This window comes from Mytilus galloprovincialis, chromosome 1, assembly GCF_965363235.1.
Source record: "Mytilus galloprovincialis chromosome 1, xbMytGall1.hap1.1, whole genome shotgun sequence".
Taxonomy (NCBI): domain Eukaryota; kingdom Metazoa; phylum Mollusca; class Bivalvia; order Mytilida; family Mytilidae; genus Mytilus; species Mytilus galloprovincialis.
In genome coordinates, this window is record NC_134838.1 from 131,660,225 (window position 1) to 131,667,711 (window position 7,487).

Here is a 7,487-nt window from a genome sequence, read left to right on the forward strand (position 1 = left end):
AAATAGTCTATTACGATCTGTTCTTAGAATAACCCGTGTAGTTAGTTGAGAAAAGAAAAAAAAGGTTATACAAGCACAAAATTATTGATTTTGAAATTTTATAAAATCTCCATATTTTTCATACTTTTTTCATGTTTAATGCAAACATATGAATTTTAGAACTTTACCAATGTATTACAAGAAATGTTTAAATGTAGAAACAAGAATTGATCGACCCTTCAAGCAAATAACAAGTCATAAAAACAAATATTACTGCTACACGATAATTTGTGTTGGTTTGGGGTGAGGATTAAATGTACTCTAATAAAACGCATACCTATATCGATTAACACGGAATGTGTTTTGCTACATGTAGTTGATTTGAAACTGTCGTTCTGTTTCTTTTGATAATTGAGTATACACGAATATTGTAGATTAAACGCATTGCCTTTTTAATTTGGTTTTTAATGCCCTAATAGTTCAAAACCTAACTTTCTCAAGTGAGTTCAGTTCCAAAAGCTACGTAATTGGATGCTGACTATTAGATATTAAACATTGGTTTTAGGTTTTGTGTAACACATTAACACAATCAAGGTTTTAGAGTTTGTTACAGCCAATTATTATGTTTTATACAACAAGCTACCGAACAGCACTTAGTTTACAACTGAATTACATCTATCAATTATAACAAAGATTGGTTTCTTATTTTATTTGATAAATTGTTAGAGCCTGCATTACTCATTTGGCAAAACACGTCTTTTTTGTATTCATTTCAACTTTTGTTTTGTCAAATGTCTTATCGTTTGTAGTTGTAAATCTTAGTTTTTTCTGTTGTATTCGTGTGTTATGGTAATGTATATGTTAGCTGCTCAAAGGAAAATATCATCCTAAAGCTTAATTTTGATTGTGTCAGCCATAATGGCATTTTTATATCAAAGACATCCAAAGGGCAACAATAACCATTATGTTTACATCTAGAAGGCAACAATAGACATTGTGTTTACATAGGTTTATTATTTATAATTTTATTCAAATCTACTTTCAGCAAATTGCAGCTCCATCAAAGCTTATACATTATTTATGTTGCTTTGATAAAGTAGGGACCCATCGGTCGATTTTTTGTTGTTGTTGTTACAGATTATGATAGACGGTTGTAAGCTTTAAAATTGTTTAGGACATGATTTATTGTCTCGCCTCATTGTAGTAGCGCGAAGGTGAGACAAAGAAGTGTTGTTATTATGCACTCGATAATATCTGCTTAGACATTATTAACGAAAACGTTCGGTTATCAGTCAAAAACGCAAGTCACATAGGTAGAAATGTCTGTGGCAATGCAACATAACGCCGAAATGCCCTCACGGTCATCCGCTGTAAAAACCGTCTGTCAGAGAAAGACAGACTACATTAAACTGCGGAAGTTATACGAATATAAACAGTCTTACAAAGAAAGACAGACAATTCAGATAACCCACGACGGTTCAAGAATATAAACAGTCTATTAAAGAAAGACAGGCAACATATAACTTTCGATGGTGTACAAATATAAACCATCTCAGTCAGAGAAAAACAGACAACAGGTAACTCACGAGGGTGCAGGAATATAAACCGTGAGTTAGAGAAAGACAGACACCAGATAACTCACGAGGCTGCACGAATATAAACTGTCAGTCAGAGAAGACCAGACAACAGATAACACTCGAGGGTGCAGGAATATAAACCGCGAGTCAGAGAAAGACAGACTTTCGATAGTCTAAACCGTAAGTCAGAGAATGATAGACACCAGATAACTCATGAGGGTGCACGAATATAAACCGTCTGTTCAAGAAAGACAGGCAACAGATAACTTTCGAAGGTGTACAAATAAAAACCGTCTCAGTCAAAGAAAAACAGGCACCAGATAACTTACGAGGGTGCACGAATACAAACCGTCTGTCAGAGAAAAACAGATACTTTACAATGAAATTATTCCTGATGGTTTCTACCAAGAACATTCCACAAAACTATACATTTTGTCGCTTTACAAACAATTTGTTCTTAATCAGACTCAAGGTTTCACAAACATATGATAGCTTTCTCAACTCCTGACGACTTTTTATGTACTTGGTAAATGGTCACTCAGGGGTTTCTTTTCACCAATCTATGGAGTTTGCATGACGGATGCAAATGTTGATGACGACTGTGCTTAAACGGCTGTGGGTAACCTAAGTTACCCACAGCCCAAGATGGCGGACTCTAAACTCGTTGATATTTAATTCATACAAAATGTACCTTTTACGACGTTTTTCATGCACAATGTAAATATTTATAGGATTATTGAATAAAGAAATAACTAACAATTACCATAAATTTGTTAATATAGAGTTCACTAAAGCGCAAGACCAACTTTAAAAAATGCATAAGACGTCCGTAACTTTTTGATCGAAACTAAGCAGACTGTCCGTAACTTTATTTTCAGATGTGGGTAACTTTTGATTTAAAATTTTAAGAACTATAATTTCAACATTTAGAAAATAAATAACATCATATTTCTAACCTTCACGGCCGTTTATACTACTCATTCACCACCAAATGTGATTGTATTAACGCATCATACTTACACCACAGAGGTTTTATGTGGGGTTTGTGGTACTCGATCCTGGTTCTGGTTTGAACTTTTATTAAATGATGTGCGTCGTATTTGCCTGCGGTTTATTTTCACCTCTGTTTCTTTTTATATGTATTTTGATGAATACTCTTTGACCGTCGGCTCGGTATTTATACAACCCACCAGTAAGTTATAGTGTTTTTTATGGGTTTTTTTATTTCTCTTTGTATGTTATCAGGGATCGTGAAACTATTAATTTACCCTGTTGTCTTAGTTATTCATATTTTCATATACTATTTCTAATTGGAGCACTATGTTGATTGCTCTATTCCTTTTAAGTCACTGAATTTTAACTATTGTGTCTTTCAGTTTAGTTCAATTTAATGAAATTTAATGCAACTTTTATACAAGTGAAATATGCAGCTAGCTGTAAAACTAGGTTTTATTAATTTTTACAAAATGTCCTTTCTTCAAGTTTTCCCATTTACTGCAAATCTGACTATAAAGTTTGAGCATCGAATGCAACAGGCCACTGTAAATTCTAATCGAATCGTAATGTCATTGGACTTAGAATTAAGTGATTTTTTTTTTTAAATCAATGGAAATGAATGTCTTTTGAATATAATCGTTTTTGGCTGAACCTTTGATAATTGTCATGTCATTGCGAAATTTTGGTCCCCCCCCCCCCCAAAAAAAAAAAAATATCCCGGATTTACGCATGATCTACACTTGTCGTTGCTGGCAGAAAATCAGTTAGTGCATACACGCCACATGCATGTGTAAAAAATACTTGTGTAGTCTACTTGTTCAAAAATAAAAATCAACAATGATGTTTCAACAGATTATCTGCAATGGTAGGAAACCACCCTCCGAACAGGGCGATTTGGATATCCCGACGTTATAAAAAATCAAACCCGAGTTTAACGGATTTATCGTTATTTTTTTCATATTATTCCCAATTTTGTCTTCCATCTTAATTCAAATGAATTATATCATACTAGAGATCTACTTCCTTTCTGATTATGTATTCGATGAAACCTCTATCATAAGTAAAACATTACATCCACGTATGTCGATTCTTTGAAAGTTACGGACATTCCTTTTGGTATAAGGAAAAAAGTTACGGACAAGTTGTTTTTAAGTTACGGACAGCCTAAGCTTTTTTTCAAATCGTGCTGTGATCGTTTATTTTGTAGAATTTAATCAACTGTTAAGTTTAGGGGTTTCCCTAAACGATTAATACAACTTTTCAATTCAGTGGTTTAATTGATGCATCCATGGTATTGTTATTCTATAGAAGAGAAGTCCCTAACCGACGCAAGGCGGCTCCATCTTACTTACCCACAGCCGTTTAAGCACAGTGTAAGGTTATACTACTTCTGTATTTGTATTTCTGAACACATTTCTGGAGTATGCTGTTTGTTTGACAGAATGATCAAGAAATAATCAAAAGTGAAGTAATTATAAGAACATGAGAAAAACATTTCAACGGCTTTCCTAAATAATGTAACGGGCCTACCTGCTCCTTATTTTGTAATCTGATAGTACATTCTGCCATGATAGATTTCAATTACAATATATCTGCCATAAAAGTTTAATTGAGAAATTAATAATTAATTATAAGTGTAATCAATCTCGGGCATTTTTTTTGTCTTATCATAAATGAAAAACTATAATACATTAATACTGTGATGATTTTCCCGGTCGTGCTCTGGAGTCCGTTATAAATATCGATTTTGTAATAAACATTTAGAATCGATCAGTCTTCATTTAACAAGATACATGTATTTGTTTGCATATTTTGATATGATTTATTTTACTGATTTAAGAATATGTTTTCATTATGTGAAAATCAAGCACAATTCCTACTGTTAGGGGTTTAGTATCATACCATCATAAAAAATATATAAGAATAACATAGGTTTGAGGTTCAGATAGCAAGAATGATTTTTAACATCAAACTCGAAATTCAGAATCTGGTCCCCCTTATCTTATTCATAGTACACCGTCGTTCTAGAATATCACGTCTAATAAATCAATATCTTTAACTTATGAATGGCCCTACAGCGATTGTGACTAGTATGAGTCTGTGACCGATATGTTAATGAATTGAGAATATGATGAAATATCTTACAATTTTCTTGATACCAAAGAAAGATAACTCTAGTAGGACTTATTAACTGTCTATTATTTTCATACAATATTTCGGCCATCTTGAACTCATTGCTTAACAGTTATCGGTTCTGATTGGTTGTCTGGTGATGTGTCTAAGGTTTATCCGCATTGGCTTGAAGTACTATACACTTGAGAACATGTTTCTGTTAGGTGAAGGTATCAATAGTATATAGAAGATAAGAAATTAAAAAAAAACCAGTATGGTTATTCCAGACCCAATCATCAATTAGCGCTTCATGTTGACGTAATTAATGATATTGTGAAGCACTCCATACCTTGTGTGGAAAGATTAAACTTATCCAGTATTAACAGTTCACTTTTGATTGGTTTATTGTAACAAAATTTGTCATTTCTAGCAGTCTAAGAAAAGCATGACTTTGTAGAATGTCAAACTATTGGACATTCAAAAGAATGTAGAACCTCAGCAGCATAAATGTTGATAATTGCATAGAAAAACATGTTATGCTTGTTGTCGAACTGGCGATATTTATTTCGCGACAACAAGACATAACAATCCTAGATTCCGGCGACGACAGCGTCAGCATTTAGGCTCAGTCTGGTGTTAAATTTTGGACATCAATAACTTTGTCTAACATCAAACATACATGGAATTTTATGAAATGGGGACAGAAGCTTCTGAATGACCACAATATAGTATCCAGGGAAAAATTTAGAAAATAAATGTACTTCCTTTTTTACAGTTGACTTCCTATTTTGTTTCAGTCATTATTAACTTTGTCAAACTTAATGGAATTTATAAAAGTTAAACAGAAGCTTGGTTATTACCAAAAGATCGTATCCAGCAGAGTTTTGCAAAAAAAAAAATGTTTTTATTTTCCCGTATTTTACTGATAAATGGATTGTTTTCAGTTTACACTAGTCTTATGCTCAGTCTGAAGTTAAAGTTTTTAAGTCATCAATATCTTGGTCAGTTTCACGGAAATTTATGAATTGGTCAAAGTTTCACGGAAATTTATGAAATTATGACAGAAGCTTGTTTCTGATAAAAGTATCTAGGGCCAAATTTTTGAGACATTTTTCTACTTTTTCCGAATTTTACTGATAAATGCACTTAGTTTATGTTTAACAGTTAGCATGAAGATATAGTGTGGTTAAAGATCTTGCACAGGAATTTCTCTGTCAAACCTTCATAGAATTATATGAAACGTTGGCAGTCGCTTTTAAACGATTAAGAGATAATGTCGGAAAAAAAACTTTGAAAAAAATTCTTATTTTTCATTTGTAGTATTGTTTTTGATAGATGGATTTCATTTTTTACAGGTAACATTCAAAGACATTCTGGGATAATAAAAAAAAGATACATGGTCATTTTGTTAACCTTCATGGATTGTTATATCTCCAAGACCCAAAAAAAGCATCCTATCAAAAAGTTGACTATGTTTTTTTGATTCAGTATTTTATGGATAAATGCAATCACTTTTGAAATCAACATTACAATTACACTGATAGCGGCAACCCCTTATAATTTGGTTAAATAAAGAACAGAGTTTGAATGTCCCCTGTACTGCACATATTTTATATGTCCAATGCCATTAACTAAGATAACCTTTTACTTTTTTGTTGTTCTTTATAATTTTCTCTAAATGTCTAAAAATCTTTTATCATATATATAAATACATTTAATTCTATTGTGAACCTTATCAGTTCTATTTTGTTAGTTTCTCCAAATTAATTTTTGGGTACTCTTTATGTATATTGAAACGCCTCTTAAACAGCTTATTATTATCTTTTTTTTTTTAACATTCTTTAACTTTTACATTAAAGACTTTCACATAAAATCAACTGCCAGTAAAGCAGGAAAGACATTTCAGCGTGTGTACTTTTGTTGAGGTACTGGTTATCCTTTATACTTATAGCTTATAACAACTCCATGATAGTTCATTTAATTGTGCATGTTATGTATACATAATGAGGAACTTAAAGATACACTATTTATCTGTCATATGTAGGTTTAATGTGCTTTGTAAACACCTGGCTCAACCTACAGCTAATACGACCATACACGCATCTGTTATAAGCATGCTTATATCATGCGGATATCTTCACCATACAATAATTTCTCTATATTGGCTACAGAAAACGATCTTGTCTCGAAATTCAACATTCATCAATGAACCAAGAAAATGAGGTCAAAGTCGGAAGAACCTTATTATCGGTTTTACAAGGGAAACTCCACACTGAAATTTACGACAAAGGGACGATGGTTCGTTCCCTATTGTTAATTTTCCCTTTTCGGATGGTGATGTTCCTTTGGCTCTATTTTACGGTATTTATATTTCACAACTCGTTCGCTATGCCCGTGTCTGTTGAGACTTTTTTGATTTTAGCTACCGTAGTCTATGTATAACGTTTAAATAATAAAGCCATGGATTTCGTTACCAGAATTACTTAAAACCTTTACTTAATCTCTTCCATAGACAAAGATTTGGTTTTGAAATTGGGTTGTTCCTGTAAAAAAAACTTATTTAAACGGAGTAGCACATCCTCATTTTTACGGAAATGTTGTTTACCATGCCCGGAAATTTATAAACGAGTCGATCATTTCAATCAACTTATTTTTAAAGGTTACCAATTCTACACTGTATTTAGATCATTGAGTATTGTTTTTATTGGTATCAATATTGATTTTGTTATGAGTAAATTAAAAGCTAACTAAATATCATTGTTGTATACATATACACATTCATGGATCTACAATATGTATCTTGGCATTGCACAAGGTCATGTT